Source organism: Abramis brama, assembly GCF_963993115.1.
Source record: "Abramis brama genome assembly, chromosome: 11".
Lineage (NCBI taxonomy): Eukaryota > Metazoa > Chordata > Actinopteri > Cypriniformes > Leuciscidae > Abramis > Abramis brama.
The window spans coordinates 36,446,263-36,470,961 of record NC_139973.1 but is presented as its reverse complement, the minus strand read 5'-3'; positions in this window follow the sequence as shown (position 1 = coordinate 36,470,961).

Sequence of the window (24,699 nt, the reverse complement as noted above, 5' to 3'; positions counted from 1 at the left end):
ACATTATTTTCAATTGCAAAGCGCATTAACCTTTTAGCACCTCTGAACTGCCACGACTCGTACAACAACCAATGTTACAAACATTGCCGCATTTACATTTACCTGTTTTGAATAAAACTGAATCTGATAAAACTGAAGCTAGTCAGCCAATTGTTCTCTCAGCCTAACCAGCTAACAAGCATCCAAAATCACCAAAACAGGTTAGCTTAACCAGCTAGACCAGGATTGAATACTAGCTAACCACCTTAAGTTCCTTTATGATGGGTTTTTTTTTTTTTCTTTTTTTTTTTTTTTAAGGAGAGTAGCAACATGCTAACACTAAACTCTTTTAAGATTGTGAGTTGCTGCCTATGTAGTGAATTCTAAATAGTTAGTAATGAGGTTCTGTTTTAATTATGATATGGTAAAAAGTATGCTTCTCAAAAGACAGCTCACTAGGTTTTGGAACTGGGCCACGTTTTGCGAAATTTAGCTATTAAACTCCTATGCTAGTATGCTAGCCATGCAGGAAAATCCCCGTGGATCAATGAAGAGAAAGAAAACATCAGAGGGAGGGAGCTGCTCCTTTGCGAATATCTTACCTGCCACTTTCATTTCGCTAAGTGCTGCTAATTAGTTTCCCAGTGAAAATGTTGTGATTGAAACATAGTGTCATCTCTTTTGTATTGCACAAGTGGCTGAAGTATTACATTTCACATCCTTCTACATTTAATACATAGCATTTATTGGATGGCACATGGTTCAAAGCACAATTTTAAATAAAAACTGATGAGGCTCTGACTGTAGGCTGTCAAATGAGTGCTTATCATTTCATTAGACAGGATTGTTCTAAATCAAAGGCCTTTTCTGCCTTTTTTCTTTCCGCCTTTTTCTCTCTCATCCTCACTGTCACTCAGACACATGCTCAGATATGGTATAGCTTTTGTGACATGATTTATGCACAGCAGTGTAGCTGGGCCACATCCATGTGAAGGTGGCCATTTGTTATTGTGTTGCTTATTGTGTTACACCTTCATGGGTGGCTAATCCTCCTCTTTTAGCTTAAAAAAAACTTAGCTTGAAATAAAAGGTTTGCTCAGGCAAGAGTAAAAATAGCCTCAAATCATGTGCATATGTGTTGGAGCAGAGGCCTGTGTCTTCAGTAAGTGATTTCACAAGATGTCTAGTAAATGCAGGGGGGGGGGAAACACCCAGAACAATCCATAAATGACATAATATCAGGATTATGAAGAATTAATATATGTAGCCTACTTAATATTCTCAAGATCACTAATAATATTTGCCATTTACCCCAGGCAAAGAGATTCAGTGCCTGCAATGAATGTCAGAGCCGATCCTCCCTATACGCAAGCCATGCAAGTTGCGTAGGGCCCCCGAACCACCAGGGGGCCCCCTTGCTCATCACTATATAAAATAAACATGAAGGTTAATTTACCATAATGTGAATATTTATTTTTAACATGCAAATATATCTGTGGTGTCTACTAAACATTTGTGTTGAGTCGTGTGGAAATATTTTTAATAATGAGTTTTAATAATTATTTATTCAATAACTTTTTCGGACTCGGACATCTTGCAGTGTACTAGCCAGAGATGGGGGACTCGAGTCATATGACTTGACTCGAGTCAGACTTAAGTCGCAAATTTTAGGACTTGAGACTTGCTTGACAAATATTAATAAAAGACTTGACTTGACTTTGACTTGATATTCATGACTTGAGACTTGACTCGGACTTGAGGTAAATGACTCTAAATAACTTGCCTTTTTAAAAATAAATATCTGTATTTGAACGCACCGCAACAATCACGTGACGCAGCAGGAACGCGCGCTGTGTGAACAAAAGCCGTAATAATGCAGTGTCGTAGTGATGACGCTGAAGCGCGGGATCGTTCGCCTGCTGTGAAACGGTACGTAATGCGCAAGTTTATGATCGAATCAGAGAAAAAAAAAAAAATGCACAAGCGTGGTCGCAGCTCATAAGCAAACTTAAGACGCTGCTAAGACATTACATGTCTGTACGGGACCTCCGTGTGTGAACAATCTCTGATTTCGGGAAATCACTGGCACTGCTAGACGTGTGAATGAACCTAAATCAAACGAACCCGGGTCAAATCTTGGGTCACTTTATCCGTGTATTTTCCGGAATCTCTGTGTGAAAGGGGTTTTGGTCACACACCCTGACAAAGGCTCATTAGCCACAACGCATAGTTGTGCAAGTACTTGTCACCTGATTTTAAAATATTAAAGCCATGATAAAATAAAGGCTTTCTATATATTTTTAATAATATTCGAGTGGATTAATGATTTTTTTTTTATGATCTGAATAATCCCTTACATACAAAAGCACAGAGAAAAAATATTTTCTTGAAAATGAAAATGAAAATCGGGTTAAAATATGTTAAAATATGCCATATTCCAGTTTTTCTTACCTGCATGCATCCCTTTGTACTGTCTAGTTATATGCTACCAATATAGTCTGCTATCCCAGGGTTGACTTGAATGTTAAAAGAAATATAAAAAAAAATGTAACTGTAATTTAATAATAATTAATAATGCATTATACAGTCTACCGTTCTCTGGGATTTGTTTTCATGATAATCGAATGTAAAGAGTTTTATCTCTAAAAACTGTTTAGCTTATAACGCTAGTATATAGGGCATAAGTAAAAAGAAATCGCTAGTTAATACCACTAAAAGATTGTGAAAAGACACCTACACACAAAGAAAAAAAACATACAGACTTTCGAACCGAACCATGCATACACAAATAAACAAAACAAAAATTCAAACTTGCAAGCACAACCATGCACACATGCAAACAAACAATACACTTTTCACTCATACACACGCACACACATTCACTCACAAATATTAATGAATCAATCACACTCAATCAAATCACCTCTCTCTCTCTCTCTCTCTCTCTCTCTCTCTCTCTCTCTCTCTCTCTCTCTCTCACACACACACACACACACACACACACACACACACACACACAGTCAAACACAACCATAGACATGCAAACAATACACTTTTCACACATACACATGCACACACATTCATTCACAAATATTAATAAATCACTCACTCGCACAGATTAATAATGTACAATAGTCAATCCACCTGATTGACAGGTGTAAGTTTTGTGTCAATTCAATTATTATTGTTTTTTTCTTGTTATTCTTTTTTTTTAAAAGGATAGATCTAACTTGTTGGGATGTGTTCATGTTCCATAAGGGGATGCCAGTTTGAAGAATGCCATTTGGTGGCATAGGAACCATTATACTTGAATTGTGAATTGTTTAATACCTTTTAATGGTCTTCTGCAATGTTTGAGGCATATTTATTTTTCATGCTTTAATGTTAGCCTAATTTCAGTTACATTTACATTTTAGGCTATGTAGTTTGAAATTTTTTTTTTATTATTATTATTTTTATTGTAGTAACCACTCAGCTGTAGGCTATGTGGAAATGCATATTTAAAAAAAATGTTGCAAATAAAACCATAGTCCACAGCTTATGTAGTTTTAACTTATTTTAATATATAAATTCAGTGAAATCATCAAACGTTTGTATGACTTGCCAGTGACTTGTGACCCAAGCTACGACTTGACTTGACTTGCTTGACATAAAGCAGTGACTTGACTTGACTTGACTTGCTTTTCACAAAATTGACTCGGACTTGCTTGAGACTTGAAGGTTAAGACTTGAGACTTGCTTGTGACTTGCACATGTGTGACTTACTCCCACCTCTGGTACTAGCAGATAATAACATTAATTATAATAATAATTTAATTCCATTAGGGGTGAATTCAGGTTGATTGGGACACTTTTTGCCATTGAGATGACTGGGGAAAAGTGTCCCATTCAACCTGAATTCACTCCTATAGAAAACTGGCAGTGCACCTTGCATACTGAAAACTTTATTTCTTTAAGTTTTTACTTAAGTTTATGTATTTTTTTTTTTTGCACTGACAGGGACCCCATCTCAAAGTTTTGCTTAGGGCCCCCAGAAGTGTAGGATATGCACTGGTCCTATAGGGGTTGGTCGTCCATGAGAAACTGCATTTGTGTTTTCTCCCTCTAGTGGACAAAGTTTAGTCAGGGCAGTAATAATGTTAATTAAGCCTGTGTGAATGTTTGTGTGTACTTGTACAACTATCTTTGTGAGGACTGGTTTGAGTATTAGACCTCTGGAGTGAGGAGTGAGGACATTTTTGACCTGTAACATTCAGACTTAATGTTATGAAGCAATGAGAATACATTTTATGTAAAAAAAGAAACGTCTTTATTCAACAATATCTTCTCCTCCATGTCAGTCTGCTACACTGATCACGTTGTAAACACAGTGCAGCACTTCCAGGTTCTAGGTCAGAACGGAAACGTCCGCTAATGAGGCATCTATGTATATATATATCTATGGTGTTTACTATGTGATCAGTGTAGCAGACTGACATGGAGGAGAAGAAATTGTTGAATAAAGTCGTTATTTTTGTTTGTTTTTCACGCACAAAAAGTATTCTCGTCGCTTCTTAACATTAAGGTTGAACCACTGGAGTCACATGGACTATTTTAACGATGTCTTTACTACCTTTCTGGACCTTGAAATTTGCAATGACATTGCTGCCTATGGCTGGTTCAGAAACCTTTCGGATTTCATCAAAAATATCTTCATTTGTTTTCTGAAGATGGACGAAGGTCTTACAGGGTTGGAACAACATGAGGGTGAGTAATTAATGACAGAAATCTCATTTTTGGGTGAATTAACCCTTTAAGGGTAGGTTTAGGGTAAGGGTTCGGGTTGGGCAGTTAGTTGTGATGAGTTGCATAGTGTCAATGAATGTCCTCACAAGATAGACGTACAAGTGTGTGTGTGTGTGTGTGTGTGTGTGTGTGTATGTGCGTGTTGTGAAGTTTTTAGTCTTCAGCCTTGGGCTTTTCTTAGCTCTTTTAAACCCTTAACAATATAGATGCATTCGAGCAGAAGAATCGGGGGGAAAAATGAAGGCACAATCTACCCCCCTTTTATTTACATCTTTTATCTCTCCTTTTGTGTACTGCCTTTTTTTTCTTTTCTTTTTTTGCAACCATTCACTGTCGATTGCATCACAGTTAACCACTATTCTTTATCACAGAGCTCTAGACTTACATTTTTGTTTCAGAGTACTTGTGCCCCTGAAAGTTTTTAAGGGCACAGTAAAAAATAGAAAGCTTTTTTTTTTTTTTTTTTTGCTTTTTTAACTAATATGGCCATACTTTAAGTATTATTAACTACTAGTTTCTTACGTAAAAAAAAAAAAAAAAATGTTAGGTGTACAATGTTCGTGTTGTATTGCAAAACATCTTTGCTGCTATTGAGGTGGGATATGGGTAAGGTTAGGAACAGGTTTAGTGGTGTGGGTAGGTGTAAGGGAAGGGTCCACAGTGTAATTAAAGAAGTAATTACATAAATTAATTATCACATACAGGTGTTTTTCAAATATAAGTACAATATAAAAACATGTACACAATAAGTGCATTAATGTTAGTACATAAAGACACATATATATATTACATACACATATATACACATATATATATATATACATTTATTTATTTATTTATTTATTTTTTGACATTTACAGTAAACATTTCACAGTACAACATACAGTATATATATATATATATATATATATATATGTGTGTGTGTGTGTGTGTGTGTGTGTGTGTGTGTGTGTACAAAAAACAGGCATCAAAAAACACATCCTGGATCTGTGGCATAAAAAATAGTTCTACCACTGATCGGTCAGTTCTACACACAAGAGTGTCTTTGACAGACTCCTTAGATTTTGTACAATAAAAAAATAAATATTACTGGCTGAGTTCTGTACTTTAGTGAAGGCTGTTATTATAACCAAAACATTTGAAACAATATAAATAAGATAGTAATTGTGGTGCAGACAGCTTCATTGTTTGTTAAAAGTTTTCCTTGTTTGCTGGTTCGCGGGGGGGGGGGGGTTTCCTGCACCGCAAAAATGGGTTTATACTACAAACACATGGCATTCTCTTTCAAATCCAATCATTAAAAAGTCATTACGAGCCCTTTAAAGAGCTGTGATGTTCCCTCCGTCTGATGTAGCTCACGTCTGATGGTCTTCTTTGATGCGTGTGTACGAAACAGAGGCCAAGAGCGGAGGAGACAGGGTAAAAAAACAGTGTCAGGCTCTAGTTAACAAGACAAATGGAGCAACATGGTTCAGCTCATAACCGGGTTTGACCTATTGGTCCACCCAATAACTCAATCTCTTACATGGCAAACTGGCATTCGAGATATTTATCAAGACACTTGTCAAGTAAAAGATCTGCTTGCGAGTTTGGCCTCCATGCTCGGAGGAAAGTTCGACAGCTTTGATCACGGGCTGTCTGGGCTCAGATCTGCTGGTAGTGGTGAAAGGCTGGGCTGATTACTTCTTCTCCCTCCCAGACCTTGATCTTGATGTGATGTCGAGAGAAATCACTTCATTCGTCACCACTCTCTTTTCGTCCTACAGGACGGCCTGGCTCTCGTGGGCTCCTCTTATGACAGGTGGTTCCGTAACAAATGGCCTGCTTATGGGTTTTATTGAACTTTTTGGAAATTAGAGCTAACGTTTCAGCTGTCCAGGCTGTATAAATATATGGTGCCATTAAAGAGATTTCACTCTTGATTGAGCCTTAATGTCCTCTTTTTCTCCTGCCCAACTGATGTTTGTGACTTTAAAAGAGGCTGTTTCTGAACGGTACACAGAGTGGCAGCCCAGTTCATCACTGTCTGAACATTTTAATGGCAATTTCCTTCAACATAATCATATATCCACATAATGAATTATGAAAGTCATTCAGTGCTTGGTGCTCCTGGCTGTCATGATGGATGATCACTTGTTGCTGAATTGTGATTACATACTAGTCTCAGTCTCAGCCTTATAGATAAAAAGTGCCAAAAACGCAAGCTCCAATTATGTTGCATCTTCTAAACATCACGCGCAGCTTTCTGTCAGTCCACCAATACACTGGAAACAATGAACGCTATTGAGGAAGAATTGAACATTGAATTCGCCAAATATTGTTGAAATTTCAAAATGGGCACAAACATAGATTTACATAGATTTTTGCAAAACTCCAAAAACGTACCTATACTTGCAATTCACTGCAGTTTCTAGCTGAAATAAACACTAGTTGGCAATAAAACACCAACAAATTATGTTAAGGCAGATTATTGATTAATAAATAATTATTTTCACACAGTTCCTCATGCATTTTGATGTTTTCACCAAATATCCAGCTCCGTATGCTTTTCGAAAATAATAACTCACCTGGTACAGCGTTGCACTTCCGATGCGGAGCAAGTCCTGTGAATTGAAATGCCAAGGTTGTTTCAGCAAATGTGTTGGTAAACCTTTACAATAAGTTTTCATTTGTTAACATTGGTTAATGTATTAACTAACATGAACTAACCATGAGTAATTCATTTGTTACTGTGTTTGTTCATCTTTGTTAACGTTAGTTAATAAAAATCCAGCTGTTCATTGTTTGTTCATGTTAGTTCACAGTGCATTAACTGATGTTAACAAATACAACTTTAGATTTTAATAATGTATTAGTAAATGCTGGTCAATTAAAAAAGTGCAACTCATTATTAGTTCATGTTAACTATAATGTTTACAAATGAAACCTTATTGTAAAGTGTTACCATTGTGGGGTTTTTTTTCTTTTTTTTTCTCATGTTTGCTTTCGTTAAGACTTTCGGTTTAGAGTGTAGGTTTTAGTGTAGGTGGAGAGTAATTTCAAACACGATAGACAGCCCGTTCTCATCCCAAGGCGTCATATACTGACGCTTTTGAAATTTCTTCAATATCCGACGCACAGGGCACCCTTAGGCGTCAATATGAGACGCAGATAAATATGAGTCTAGGAGGCGCCTCCTAGCGGTCTAACCCTAAACCTACCCCAGACCTAAACCTACCCATAACCGGCGTCTCATATTGACGCTAAAGGGTGCCCTTTGCGTCGGATATTGAAGAAATTTCAAAAGCGTCAGTATATGACGCCCTAGGATGAGAATGCGTTGCGATAGAGCATTAAGCTTTTAGCGCCACTAACTGGACATTTAATTTATGAACTGTCGTGATATGTAGAAAAACCACCTTAATAAAATGTTGCCACATTCACGTTCATCTGTTTTTGAGAAAAATGGATCTGCTTTTAACACCAGTCACTGGATATTTCACTTTAAAAGTGCCGCAAAACGTGCAAGCAATGTAATATAGTTTTGTAGAAATGTTGCCACAGGCATGTTTTCCAATGAGCCTAGGTTGTGATGCTCCATTTACACAGACTGTGGATTTATCTCTGGAAGTCACTGTATTGTTGGTTTCTTAGTAGGCGTTCCTGACATTGGATGCCATAATGTCATTGGTGCGAAGAGCAAGCGGCGATAGCTTTTGAAAATCTGATCACAAGTAAGATGCATTAATGGTAAAAATAAGATGATGTTCTTTTTTCACAAGGAATCATTTTTTCAGCCATTGCATCACATCACTAATGTTGCTGAAAATCATGTGGACGGCAATGTAATGATTTAATAGTACTGCATGCTGCCCAGTCTAGTATTCATTGTGAGCATTTTCACATTTCATGTCTCTCTATGTCCCTTGAATAATGTTCAATAGATGTTTTTGTGACATTTATGATTTAGAAAGTATGTGATGTCACTCTTGTATTTATCAGTTCTTTGTACATAATAATTATAACGCACTGCTTTCCAATGCGCACTTACATAGTTTCAAGAGTTGTGAAATGCTGTATAAAATATTATAGTTTTGCTTGAGGCTCTTGGTAGCAAATAAACTAGAAATGTGTGAGTAGAATTATGATATATTCCTCTTGAAATAATCAGTACTTATTCATTTTGGACAGACAGAAATTTAGATTACTACACCCAGAGTTTCTGATAATTTCCTCTGTTTTCTGTATAACCGTTCCCTGAGACTACTGCGGCTATTGTTCACCATCTATTATTGGATTTACCCGCCTCTAAACATGTAAAAACGAAAACAAACTGTTAAGCCTGTTTGCAGAATCGCATGTTGTTTCTGGGTCATCGGAAGGTTAAGCTGCATAATAAGCTGCAAAGTGGAACTCAATGCCGATAACTAAAAGTTTGACTCTGAAAGACTTATTATGTTACAGGCAATTTAGTCACTATAATCAGAAAGCTAGCACGCATTGGCCTTTGCGTGTAAGGTAAAGATTACTGACTCACCAGTGCCAATTATGGACAGATCACTCATGTGTCTTTACCTCTCATTTTCGTCTCTTTTATTTGAGAGAAGGTTGAGCAGATTGGATCTAAATGGACATGAACACAGCACAGCCCGAGGTGTTCCTTTCACCTGTTCCTCTGAGCACAGTGTGGTGTCTCTTCCACAGACAGATGAAAAGTGTATTTTGGAAATTGTTTTGCTGACAGTTGCCTGCCAGACTTCCATAAGTAAATTGCTGTACCTCCAATGGGATGCATGCACCTGCTTGTTAGTGAAGAAGAACAACTGAAACAGACGACTCTGCTGGTTCTGTTTGCACATAGATCTTGTCTTTTTGATTGGCATAGAAAAGTTTGCCGTGTTCTCCCTGATCGTTACAGCCGCTGCTATGGCATCTGTTACCCTATAGTGCGATGGCCAAAGCCTAAAGTTACTGAAATGCAAGCTAACTTTTTGGCCAGCGGAGACAGGAACAAAGCCTGAACGTATTAGTGACCATTTGTCTCACCTTAGGGGCTTTCACACCGGATAGTTCTAAGAACTTTTGTCTAGGAACTAGCCACCAAGGTGGTTTCCTGTGAACTTATAGTTCCCATAGGAACGTTTTCTTGGTTGCATTCGCACCGCCAGTAGGAACTCTAAAGTGACGTAAGCCGCGCCTGTTGTTGCTGGGACTTTTATTTTGACGGTGCTGAGAACGCCAGAGCCTTCATTATTTTATGATCTGTCTAACAGTCCTGTCTAATGCGTTATTAGATAGAACTGTCATACATGGAAAGTAGACCGTAATGAAAAGTTATAAGCGTATGCCGTGTGGTTGATGTCCAGTGTTGCTAGCTGAGCAGAAAAGCATAATCATGTTTTGGATTTTCTCCTCATCGTAAAGGTTAAGAGGCCCATCTGTCACTGTTTTCCATGTTCGTAGAGTTCGTTTCTGGAGTAAATATATAGGCTATAATCTGTGTGTTTACATATATAGGCTATAATCTGGTGTTTCGCGTGCGTTCGGCCAATCAGCGTATACTTACGTCAGGGATAGTTCCTATAGTGCTGGTTTAGACCCTACTCTGAAGTAGGAGCTAAATTAGTTCCTCCAAAAGGAGTTCCTAGAACTAAAATCGTTCCTAGTACTTCTGATAGTAGTTCTAGGAACTATGAAAAGGTTCCTCCGGTGCGAAAGCCACTCTTGATGCATCTTTTAATGAACACTGCCAAACTATTTTACACTTTTTTTTTGACATTATATCATAGACTTTAAATGTACATCTTTTTAACTCTTTCTGTATACCTATGAATTCACAACCCTGGCACATCCATCAAATGTAGTGCTCAGCTGTTGCTCTTTCATAGCTCAGGAGAATTAATGTAGTTCTCAGCTAATTTTAATTGTGGGATTATCAAGGTATTTCAAGAGTTTCATCTGTATTGGCTGGAGTTCAAAGCGGAAAATTATTGATGGCTTCATAAAACAACAACTTTAAGAACAAGCAGAAACATCTGCCAACCAGCAATCCTGAGAATGGACTGAGTTTGCATATACAGTACATTTGTGCATTTAGCAGATGCTTTAATCCAAAGTGACTTGCAGTAGAAGAATTAAGCATTTTGTCACAGAATCAACAATATCAATCCACATACCCTTCTGTAAAATATATCTTTAAACCGGCCTAAGATTTTTTTTTACTTGGTTTAGCTTTAGGCAATCTATATAGCCTCATAGCTGTCACAAACATCAGTTATTTTATTATATTTATTATAGGGGCATATTTACTAAAGAGTGCAAATTCTCGTGAGAGCGCCAATTCCAAAACAGCGCCGATGGTAGTGGAAAGTTCTGCGCGTGATCAACTGACGACGCACAAATTAAAGAACACAGATGCAGTAAGATCATTTCCATAATGACCAACGCAATTTACCAGGTAGTGTCTGGTTTAAGACGTGTTTTTTTTGGGCGGTAAATAATGGCGCAAACACCAGTACATTGACGAGCGCAAACCTTAGTAAGTCATCTTGCGTGATTCATTTAAATACTCTCCTCCCATAAATTCTGCGTCTTAAAGGGAAACTCCTACAAATGCATATGCAATAAGGTCAGCCGCAAAAATACTGTGTCCACGCTGGCGAAAGCTGTTAGTAAATCTGGCCCTTAGTTTGTTTTCTGAGTCGCACGCTCTCCTTTGTCTTAGTTTACCGCCAATCATTAGTTTCAATGGACACTGATTAATCATCAAAGCTGCTGATTTTTTAGTTCATGATCTCTGTTTTTTAACATTTATGTTAAATCACATTTATGTTGAGGTGTGTTTTCCTGCCCTGTATGTGGATTATTTGTGGATTATTATTAAAGTTTGATCTAAACCAGCTCGACACCAGCTTAGCCAGGCTGACACACTAGCAAAATCTCTTCAGGGTGGTTTAAGTTGCTTTTTTTTGTGTGTGTGTGTGTGTGTGATATTAATGAGCAAAACTGCATTTTACAATGTCAACACTTTTTTTTTTTTTACTTTGCCTCTGATTGTTTAATTTCAGTAAAAACTTTTCTTTTATATTAATTAATTTATTATTACGTTCCTTTAGGAGAGACCATCGACGTAGTAAGAACTTAGAGCTATCCGTTTAGCATGTAGTGAGGTGAAAATTCAGAGAACCAGGAGACTTAAACTCAAACTCAGGAGAAACAATTGAGATATTCCAGAGATCTTGTTTGTGATTTTTCTTTTCTTATGGGAACTGACAGTGTGTGTTGCATAGTAAAAGGTTCTTTAAAGTACAAAGGGGATTTGTTAGTTAGAAGCCGCTCTGACTGCTCTCTCACAGAGAAATAAAGGTGGTGCTCAGACATCTCTTCATTACTCTTCTCCCTGATGCAACATGAAAAAATGTTACATCCATTACACCAGGCTGCCTTTGTATGTATTGTAATAGCAGCTGAATTGCAGTAGAGTGGAGCTTTATGATGATATAAATTAACTTGCTCTATACTCACTAGCTTTTGTATCCCTCTTACAATACTTCTCTGTCTTTAATCAAGAAGGTGATGTTTATTTCAGTAGACTTATTTCACTTCTCCTCTTAGTGTTTTATGGTTGCTGCGTACCAGTAAACCTAATAATGATTCTGAGTGTAATAGACAAAATTCATCATCAACCTAGAGTGATGAAGAAGGTTGTGTATAGATCACCTTAACTTTATGTGTGTGTGGAGAGAGAGAGAGAGAGAGAGAGAGAGAGAGAGAGAGAGAGAGAGAGAGAGAGAGAGAGAGAGAGAGAGAGAGAGAGAGAGAGAGAGAAAGCTCAAAGTATAGAGCAGCACTGTAGACAGGTCAAATGCCTTAGAGACGTCTGTCTGTCTATCGTTCTGTCATCTATCTATCTATCTATCTATCTATCTATCTATCTATCTATCTATCTATCTATCTGAATGTTGGCATGAATTTCTTCTCATGAAATGCTATAGTTAATTTTCACAATCTCATTTACAGTGTATGACACTTAAACGTTCACATTGCTTGTGCCTCCTTCAGGCCAAACTCAAATAAAACTCAGTATAGACAGCATGTTTCAAAAATAAGTTTGAACTGTGTGAAGTAGGTAACTGTTGAAACTGGTAGATATACATTTCTAGCTTCAGCACATGCCTGAAAATATACTGCCTGCAGAACATATGATATGGGACCCGATGAACATCACCACATGATTTTTAAACACTATGATCCTCTTATTGACACTTAAGAGACAAGTTCTTTTCTGAGTGTCTCTGTCGTAAACACATCATTAATCTCCAGGCTGTCACAGTGACTTTTCCGCTGACGACTTTTTCTTCAGCAGAGCACAATATCCCTCACTCAAATACTGATTGCAGCTTTTAGCTTTCTTATTCTTTGATGTTTGTGAAGCAAAGGCTTTTCTTTTGTGTGTCTTTAACACAGAAAAAGATGGCACACTCCACATCTATTCACATCACATATTCTCATGTCGAAGAAGAGGGATAATTACATACATTCAGAGGGGAAAAATAGCATCAGGCTGGTTAAAACCTTTTCAAAGAATGACTTCAGAAATGGAATCTGCATGAGACACTGGGTTAGGAAAGGATTCAGCTGTCCCAGGTCACAAAACATTGCAAGGCCTTATGGGATATTGTGAGAAGACATCATTTTGACACATTTAATGGATGAGTGTTTTTTATTTATTGCCATTCAAACAGGTAAAGTTCTGTGGCAGTTACAATAGTTGAGGTTTTGATATAACAAAATGGGCTAAATGCAAGGATATACCTGTAAGCAACACTTATACTCTAGTGTTCTGGTCAGAATGAAATTAAAATCCATCTACCTGTTTTCCAAATGCATGCTACAGATCTTATTGTGAACAAGTCATCCATGCATATGTTTCATTAGTAGCACTTTACCATTAGGGGTAACACTTTATAATATGTATAGTGTAATAAATTATTTACAAATCATTCACAAACTAATAATTTATAGTTAATTAATAGTTTATAAACTGTAGTTAATACATTAACAGACTATATCCTACACATATCATATATCTTCATTGTCTGTCACTTTAATTAACAGTGTTATTGTTTAATAAGCTCATATGTAAAGAGTTAAATAATGCTTTTTAACAACTGTAAATAGTTATCACTTTAGATTAGTTCACAGAAAATGGGAAAATGAGTGCTTTAAACCAACCTTTATAGGAAATTAATTTCATTATTATTAAGAATTCATTAAAATTACAAAAAAAACAACTAAAATAACGACTTTATTCCACTATTCATTTCCTTCTCTCTGGGCCTCGAGTTAGTTCACGTAGTAAAACTGCATAGCGCATCTGTGTTGTACGTCACACGTAGGCTCACTATTGGCCGACGCTGGTCATGTGTGTGATGCGCCTGACGTACAACCCAGAAGCACTACGTAGTTTTACTACGTGAACTAACTTGAGGCCCAGAGAGAAGGAGATGAATAGTGGAATAAAGTCGTTATTTTTGTTGTTTTTTGCGCACAAAAAGTATTCTCGACGCTTTATAAACTTAAGATTGACCCACTAGTCACTTGGACTACTTTGATGATGTCTGTATTAGCTTTCTGGACATGGACAGTATACCGTACATACATTTTCAATGGAGGGACAGAAAGCTCTCGGACTAAATCTAAAATATCTTAAACTGTGTTCCGAAGATTAACGGAGGTCTTACGGGCTTGGAACGACATGAGGGTGAGTCATTAATGACATAATTTTCATTTTTGGGTGAACTAACCCTTTAATGACCAGCTGTTTGCTTGTTTAATAAGTCGGTAGAAGAGATCCTATAGGTCACTCCAGCATTAACCTCTCTTACAACCAATCAATGGCTAAAGTGATTCTCATTGGCTAGTTATTTGTAATTCGGTGACAGTGGCTGTGGAGAGCTAGAATGTTCCGCTATAGGCGTCGATGGAAAGGGAGAGCGGGACATGGCCGTCATTTAAGAGACAATGGGAGGAAACACCCAACAAGCACCGTGAATCAATATTAGTGCTCCTCTAGCAGGTACACTAACACACTGCAGGCTTAACACTCGGTTAATTGGCTAGAAAAGAGTGCTATGGAAAGTGTTATTCAGTGGATTATTGGATGAAGAGGATGGCCCTTTACCAGAGAGCACTACAACACTCCAGGGTTCAAGGATTAACATGGTGATTGGTTTTGAAGAGGCCTGTGTGTTATAATCACACCTGTGTATAATTGCAAGCACTAAAAAATGCATTTTTACCGGTACTGACATGTACTGAAATCACTGACGGACAGGATTAATCTCCTGAAATGACACTCTATATTTAGCTTTTAAAACATTGACTGGCCCTCCATAACTAGGTCCATGAGATATGAATCCAAGGGGAAATATATCCCTTAGTCAGTAGATTTAAGAGCTGTTTATGCTCTATTCTCCTCCCACAAGACTACTTAATCTCACTGTTTTACTCCCTTTGTACCCCCCTAAGGATGGATTTTTAGATTTAGTGACATCTCTTCGTTTTATCAAAGCGCTTATTCAACTTTTATGTACTGCTGTCAGGATAGATACTCAGAGGGGATGGGGAAAATCTCTCAGCATGGGACTTATCAAAGCCAGGCATCAGCACAGTTTGTGGTCTAAATCTGCAATGGGGTCATTGAGAATCTGTTTGACTTTTCAACCAGTCGAACGAGGCCTCAATAGGAAATGTGAAAAAAAAAAGAGTTAACATAACATTAACATGGAACAATTGCTTTCAAGTGAATGTCATAACCCTTTGTTACAGTTTGTTATCTAAGCTTTTTAATGGTGGCAGGATGCAGTGCACTTGTTTTTTTGTGGCTAACGTTGTTCTGAATTAGCTGTGTATTCGGATTTTATTTCTGCTCCATTAAATCTAATTTGATTGTGAATTTGGATCAGCTCAGTGTTTTTACATTAAAAAGGAAAGATTCTACTAGCTAGCAGAATATTTGAAGATTTTGGGGAAATGCACTGGAATTATTATAGTGCCAATAAACTAGACAATACTTTTCCTAACCAGTCTCATATGACAAATAATACAAAAAATAACAAAGCAAAAATGTTTAAACATTTAATGTTGTCAGATTTACAACAACATGTATATTACACTAATGTATAAAGGGCCAAGAGAATATATGTATTACAGTATATAAAAATACAATTTATATTTAAATGGTAAAAAATGTGTATGATTGATCAATGGACACATCAGTTGTGATAAACAGAAGCTCAAGCATGTTCGCTTGACTTGCGAGAACCAATGAGGTTCATTCTTGTGTTACGAAGCACATCTGAGCTTCCGCAAGAACCAATGAGGTTCATTCTCGTGTTACGAAGCACATTTGAGCTTCCGCAAGAACCAATGAGGTTCATTCTTGTGTTACGCAGCACGTTTGAGCTTCTGCAAGAGGTTTGTTCTCGCACGTCAAGCAGGTTCGGTTGAGCTTCTCTTTATGTTTGCTGATCAATGTTTATATGAGGATAAAAGCCTAAATTCAATGTGTTCATCATATAAAGCAATCAAGTCTCCAGAAAATTAACCGCTCGATTCATATGATTTTGTTTCACAATCCCTTTATGAACTTTTTGAAGCGACAAAGTGGTAGTTGCATGGAACAAAAGGTTTAGTGTAGTGTTTAGTGTAGGTGCTACATTAATTTCAAAACACTCACTGGACATTTAATTTCCAAACTGCAGCGATACATACAACAACCAATGTAAAAAAAATTGCCAGATTCACGTTCATCTGTTTTGGATGAAACTGAATAAGCTTTTAGCGCCACTCACTGGATTTCACTTTAAAAGTGTCACAAAATATGCAGGATGGTAAACAATCTCGATCTCACCTTTCGCCAGTAAGGTAGCAACCTACGCACGCATGACAGGGGCATTGCCACTGACCATAGTGTAACGGACTCCCCGGAAGTGGGGAGGAGATCGTGCGAACTGAATTGCATAGCCGAGCCTGATGGTTCTCTCGACCCAGCAGGACAGGTTGGGAAGCTCTAGCGCAGTGTTTCCCAACCGGGGTGCCGTCTGATGAGAGCAGGGGTGCTGTGTAAAAGTCCTTCAAAAAAATTTTTTTTTTGTGTGAATAAAAAAAGTGAATAAGTATATTTAAGTGAATAAATAAATTAATATATACAGTATGATGAATATCTAATGTCTAAAATAACAAATAAGAGACACACACAATAAAAAAATTAAAAAAATCCATCCGCCCCCCTCACTGACCTGTCAGCACGTCAACGTCTGTATGCGTAACGTTCGCAAGGTGCCACAAAATGTAGAAACTTTTCTAAGGGTGCCATGACAGAAAAAAGGTTGGGAAACACTGCTCTAGCCAAGCTCCCAAGAACTGAACCAGCGGGGTCATGGGAACCACAGATGTACCCTCGGTGGGGCAGCGAGGCGGAATGACCGGCCTGGATGTGGGAGGTGGAGCATCCCGGTGTGGAGGCACGGTCATAAGCCGCGTCCTGACAGAGGAGACCAGGGAAGGACGTGCGTTCCACTGGGGCCTGCTCTGACAGGGTTCTGGCGACAGAGAGGGATGAGAGTGGCGAGGCTCGTAAGCGGCGCACACTGCTATCCGCGTGCTCTGGGGGCTCAGAGATGGGGGAGTCAGTTCTGTCTTTAACCACATTAGGGCCAGCGGCGGGAGAACGAAAGCCGCCGAACGATCACGGGAAGACAACTGGGTCTTCCAGGATCTCGTGACCTCCTCATGCACCTCCGGGAAGAAAGGAACTGGGGAGGTGCGCTGACGGGTGCATGCAGCGCGTGCAGCCCCCAAGAACCAATCATGCAACCGCGAGATCTCAGGACAGGGCGGAGGGTTCCACTCTAGACCGATGCTTGCGGCGGCCCGAGAGAGCATGGCTGTCAATTCTGGGTCTGACTCGGGCAATGCTGGCATGCCCGAAGGCGGCAGCACCGCCAAATCTTCATCCCTAGAAGAATCCAGCCCACCTTGCGATGCGGCGATAGACATCGTCTCATCGTCTGGAGCCCTGAATGAGACACGGGGAACGTCCGTAGACGGCCCCGCGACTGCACTCGGGAAGCTAGCGGGTTGCTGAGTGGAAGAGGGGGATGTGGCCCGAGGAAGCATCGTCGGGGCGTTATTCCACACTGTAACCCTCAGGTCACCTGGCCACCAGCCAAAGTATCGCCTCTCGTGGAGGGGATAGATTGGGGTGTGACAGAGGGGACTCTGCCTCTGGTGAGGTCACGGAGTCTTGACTTGAGAACATGACTCATTCACGAACGCTGCTCTAAGCTCAAACACGCAAGACAGCGCTCGTGCCCATCAGATGATGAAACGGAACGACCGCACCCAGAAGTGCACGGGCGAGACATCTTTAAAAAGACTTGTCACGTGCAAGCTCTTTTGTGAGAGGAAGCCAAGCAGCCTGTGCTGAAGCGCCCAGGGATAAAACACACACGCTGTTGCAGACCACTGCACAGATCAGCAGGCAGGAATGTGAAACTCACTGGAAAAACGACGTCACACCAACACGGACTGGAGAGCTGCTCGTCTCGAAGAATACTCAGATGACACTCAGAGAAATAGGCTACAGGAGTGAAGAGGACCTCTTGGCTCTGAAGCAAAAACAGAACTGCATGTTGCCAGCGTACTTCCTTATATACCCACGAGGTAGGGCGGAGTTACGCTATGCAGATTCCGCAGCCCCATGCCATTTATTTGCCATTGGCTCGTTTTGTAATACTTGAAGGTGATAGGCTTTCTAAGCGAAAGAGTTTGATTGGCTCCCTTTGCTGCTCTCATGTGGTTTCTTCCCCTATCTTTACCATTGTTAGGTGTTTTTCTTTCCTGCTGTGGACTTTCTCACTTTTTCACTGGTTTTCTAGCTGGGGGTCTTGGGGTTTTAGACCCTGTTCGCTGTAAAGCTGCTTTGGAAAGACATGTATTGTGAAAAGAGCAATAGAAGCCAAATGTAATTATTGCACAAGTGTTTAGATGTGTTTCCCATAATACAATTGGCTCGGTGTCTGTGAATACAATGTGATTTCATTGGGTTTTTCTGGCAGGTTGCACAAAGAAACCAATTTGGTCCAGGGAATCCTTTCATTTAAGCAATAGCTGGATGTAGTTGATCCTACGCGGGGACCTGATTGGCTCTTTAGAGTGTTGTTATCATCTGTGATTCTCTGCTAGATTTTTTCACTGCAGACCCTGTTCATCCATAGACTGTGGTTTGCAATGCCAGATATTATTATTATTTTAATTTATCAGATCTAGTTTTTATTCAACTGTTTTATCATATTATAATCCAAACAAAGTCTTTGGTCTTGCCTTTTCAGAATTGCATTGTTATTTTTAACAAATCCCAAACCAGACGCAGCCTTGACTCAACACTGATCCCGTTTTGCACTTCAAGGGCTGACCCTGGAGCTCTGGCACACAACGAAAGCCTTCACCAGCGTTGGAATGTGGTAGTAATTGCTTGTCTTCAAGATGCACCAGCAAGACAAGATTAATATTGGATACGTGATGTCAAGCCATTTCGGCTCGAGAAATGTTCATTTTTACATGAGTTCACCTCTTCCCCTTTCTTAGTACCAAGTCTGAACCACAACTAAATAATTGATGGTCAAGTTTCCACCCCTGTCAGTGCACAGGCTAAACATGAGCTGAGGCCTATGCTGACTCCAGCCTCCGCGTTTGCTCCTTGGTTCTCTGCATCTTTTATTGCATGCTGGAATCTCTCCATGTTGGATGGTAGCGCTGGGCCTTCTTTTGCACTGGGTCATTCCAAACAGCCGGGCTCTTTTAATCACTGTTGCACTGAAACAAGCTCTCCAGCGTCGTGGCCTGCAGTGTAATCGGCAGCACACCAATTAAAGGTCCAAAGCGCTCAGATTAATTTATTAAATCACAGTCCAAACATAGTACTTGAATCCCAGACAATACAGTGCTAAATGGCATGGATTTTTCTTGGCCGTCGCCTGATCCAACCGTATTGATTGCAAAGTCAGCAAGGCCCTAGAACATGCTTGTGGCTCTCTTCTTTATCCTTTCTTTCTGTCCCTGCTTCTCTCTCTGTTTCTTTGTCTTTAAGGCCATGACCAAGTGCCATACAAATATGCATATACAACTTAATATTGCATCAAATACTGAATCCAAATCTCTTACAAACAACAAGACATGTTAGCAAACATTAGCAACAAGCACTAACTGGGGCAGCTGCCTTTTTGGAAACCACTGGTGATTTCCACAATATGTGAGGGTCAACAGTAACTATTTTCTATTCTAGCTAAGAATAAAATATATTATCACTAAACTAAATAAAATCACTTAAAAAAATAAATAAATAAAAAAGGTGAATTTCTAAAAGCAATCTAAAATATGCACTACCATTTAAAAGAGTAAGAATTTAGTTAGTTAATTATTTGTATTTATTTATTTATTTTAATAAAAAATTATTTTATTCAGCAAGGATACATTAAATTGATCAAAAGTTCATTTTAAATTGATACAAAAAAGATCAAAAATCTTTTTCAAATAAATGCTGTTCTTTTGACTTCAGAATTGAACTGTTTTTAAAATTGATATTCATAATAAGAAATCTTGAGCACCAAATACTGAGCATCTTAAACCTATTATAATGATATTTTAATGTAAAGTAAACTTTTGGAAGGATCATGTGATACTGAAGACTGGAGTAATGGCTGCTGAAAAAATCAACTTTGCCATCGCAAGAAGAAATAAAATAAAATAAAATAAAAATTCAAAGAAAACAGTTATTTAAAATTCTAATATGTGTTTGTTTTTATCAAATAAATGTAGCTTTGGTGAGCTTTCAAAAACATCAAAAAACGTAAATTTTTAACAATACATACATTTTAATAATATTATAGCAACTTGATATCCTGATATATTTTTTGTCTATTTTGTATCTTTTAAATTTCACAAAATAATTGTAAATAACTACAAAATAATTCTAAGCAAAAGAGAATGGCAAGAATCTCTTACAAGCAAAAAGGCATGCTAGCAGACATTATTAACAACAATAACAACGATTAGCAACAATCATTAACGGGGCAGCTGGAAACCATAAACAATGATGATGTTTTGCCACTGCTGATTTATTGATCCATGATGTCTGAGGGTCAAAAGGTCACTCAATATCTACTGAATTCTTAAAATGTGATTCTTAATATTGTGTTAAAGCTAGCAAACTATATAGGAACTCTAGAGACATCATCCTCTCTCCACCCCTCTGCTCTGAATGGATAAATGTGACGGCCAGCGCTCGAGGGTTTTCATTTCGCCTGCTGCTCCAGCGGGGCTTCACTTCCGCAATATTCTCACTTAAAAGTCCGTCCGTCAAACACCCATCCAGTCTCAGGGCAATACAGCTTATTCTGGTGCCTTAGTGTTCACACACACAAACTCACCAACTGAGACGGATGACAGCACAGGAGGAGTTTGTGTGTGAGTGAGGTGCAGCCCGTTGACCCGCATATGGCAGGCCTGTCTCCCACTCTCTATGTTCGTGGGTGGCACTCGCCATCTAATTTTACCCTCAGTAGTCGCGCCGCAGGAGCAGGAGGAGGCCGCTGATGGCCAAGGCCACACACTCATATACACATTATCTGGTCATGAGCAGATTGTGGCTTCACTCAATCTGATCCGTTCTGTTGCCAGAAACCCAGGTCTGTGTGTGCTTGCACCTTTCCCCTTTTCCACTGAAATGGCTGGTGTTTGGGCCGGAATATCTACTGAGCTCAATTCAGAACCAGCTTACTTTTCCACTGAGAGCTGAAGGGTTACTACATAACCTGCTCACAACCAAACATGCTTCAACATAGATTTATTTACACATCTTACATGCTTTGAGAACATTTTAACATCCAGGTAAATCAGTAACTTAATTTTTGAATTTTACATTTTCTTTAGTTTTTGCATTAGTCATCATCAGTGTTGGGGGTAATGCATTACAAGTAACGCGGGCTAAGTAATCAGATTACTTTTTCCCAAGTAACCAAAGTAACACACTACTTTTAAATTTACAACAAAATATCACTTTGTTTTGTTTTCCCATTTATTTACTGACAGCTCTCCTTTCCCCATGTTGAGAGAAATCGGGAGTAAAGGTGTAGAGTCGTTGTGTGCGCTGTGTGGACATAATGCTTATTGCAGGTCTAGACTAAATGTGCATGCATTTACTCATCTCACATACACAAAAACAGATTCGGTGTTCCTTCAATAACTTAATGTTAAATTACACAAATATACTTTATGTATTTAATATCACTTTATTAACCAATGTCTTTCCTGCTGATCTTTCATGATCCAGTTCAACCATACTAATATGCAAAAATGACTTTAGATAATCATCTGTCACGAACAGTTGCAGAAAAGAGGTGAGAGATAGGATCTAATTGCAGCAGTTGTAGCTTTTATTAAACTCAAAATAAACTAAACTCAAACAAAATCTTGAAATACTCAGACCATTATTTATTAAGTATTTATTCCTTAAAAGTATTTGTTTCTTCTTGTAGAGAAAATATAAGACAAACAAGAGCTTCATCAAGAGGTGACTGTGAAGCACATTTTAGAGTAACTGAGTTTGGTCGATCAGCTTTTTCTGTAAGAGCTGTTAACAACTTGAATAATTTACCAATTAATATTAGACAGTGTCATACTTTTGCACAGTTCAAGCTACATTTGAAAATGTGGTTAAAGAGGAGTCAGGTCTGTAATCATTAAATACTCTTATGCTTTGTCAAGGTTTTACAATTTGAGGGATTGATTTTGTAATATTGTGTGATGTTTTGTAGGATGTATATTGAGGTTTATTAGGTAGTAATTTGGACTGCTGTTTTTATTGTTAAGTGATGGACAATATGTCGTATATTTTCCATTTGTGGGGAGATTTTATTGTATGTCATGATTTTTTTTATATGGAATGTGATATAATACTTTCCTGCCCAGGGACTGTAGATGAAATTTAGCTTTGTAGCTAATTCTGGGACAGTTTCTTACTGGCCTTTGTCCCTGTCAAATAAAATAAAATAAATAAAATAAAAAGAGCTAGAAAGCATAAACAGAACAACCATGTAAAAGCGACGTGAACGAACCAAGACAAAAAACCAACCCAATCTCACAGCAATTCGTACGTATTTTTTACGAGGTGGCTAATTAATACAAATTTATACGACCTCACTCGTATGAATTCATACAATTTTGAATTCACCCCCCCTCCCTCCCTCCCTCCCTCCCTCCCTCCCTCCCTCCCTCCCTCCCTAACTCCCTCCCTAACTCCCTCCCTAACTCCCTCCCTCCCTAACTCCCTAAATGTACCCATCACTGGGGTTTAGAGAAATCATACAAATTTGTACAAGTGGGTTCGTATGAATTTGTACGAATTAGCCACCTCGTACGAATTGATCGTGAGATAGTGTTGCAAAAAACACATGGTATAAATAACAAGGCAAACTAATAAACAAAAGGAAGAACAGGTGCAAATCATAATCAAATCAATGATAAACCATGGAAACTACTACAAACACAGGAAAAAGAACTAAAACATGTTCAAACCCACCAAAAACAAACACAAGACTAGAACAGGACACAGGGCTGGCACACAGGAAAACCACAGGAACTGGGGCAGAGATAACAGCGGGAGTATCCAGGGAGGAGACAACAGAGGCAGAAGCCACGGAGGAGACAACGGTAGGAGGAGCCAGAGTGGAACCCAGGAATCCCAGGACGTAAGCCCATGGCGGAGGGAGGAGCCATGGTGGATAACTGTCAGAATGAACCAGGGGGACGAGCGACTAAGACGGAGCTGATGGCAGTGGAGACCCAGGCGGGGCAGATGAGACCGGATGAAACAGAAGGTCCAGGGGCCTCATGTACAAAGACTTGTGTTGAAAGCATACTAAAACATTGTGTAGGGACAAAGCTGTACATATGTGTACGCACAAAAACAATCAGATATATTAATCTCTGCATATGCAGGATCTCACATTTTATTTGGAACTTTGTCCTCTGGAATTAATAACAAAAAAAACAAAAAACAAAAAATAGATAGAACCATAACTTTAAATGCATCACTCACCAAGAAGCCACCCATCACTCACCCTTCCAGCTTGGAGCCACATCCCAACCATGCTGTTTATAAGGATGTATGAATCATGGGTTGACCCAGGCCACCTTGCCACAGTATTTGTTAGGCGCATTTATGCGTCACATATTATCTGCATATTTATTGAATGGAAATGTTTCCGATTCACATATGCATATTCTTCTTCAGATGGCACCTTTATAGCAATGTGTGTGCAGTCGATCGCTCCGATTGCATTAGGTAAACAGGCTATCGCTGCAAATTGCGCTTTAATGTTTGGCTGGTCAACTGCATCATATGGGAACCTTATATACCTGGCAGACATGCGGATGATCCTGTCCCATACAGCTGCCATTGCCGTAGACTAAGGGTTGTATTAATTTGCACATGCTTTTATATGTTCTTACTTAATTGCATATTTGATCGAATATCCCCATAAGGCTCGTGTGACAATAGTATGTTAATTATTTTATAAATTGCAAATTAATAGCAATGCTTCTCACAGGTGGTGGTGCGATAGACTTGTACAACAATTCATAGTGTAATGTTTGCAACATTGCCTGTAAGTAACTTCACTTCATTTTTTTCGCCAATGGAAAAAAAACCTTGAGAAATGTATGTGCGCCAGACATGAAGTTGGCGTGGAGGAACGCACATTCTCGCGTTAATTTCACTGTTAGTACATCCGACCGTGAGTGTGAAAGCTGCCGTACGCAAAGTTTTTGTGCATACATACAGTTGGACTGAGGTGGAGCCCGACAGAGCCAAAAGGGTAGAGGAACAAGTCG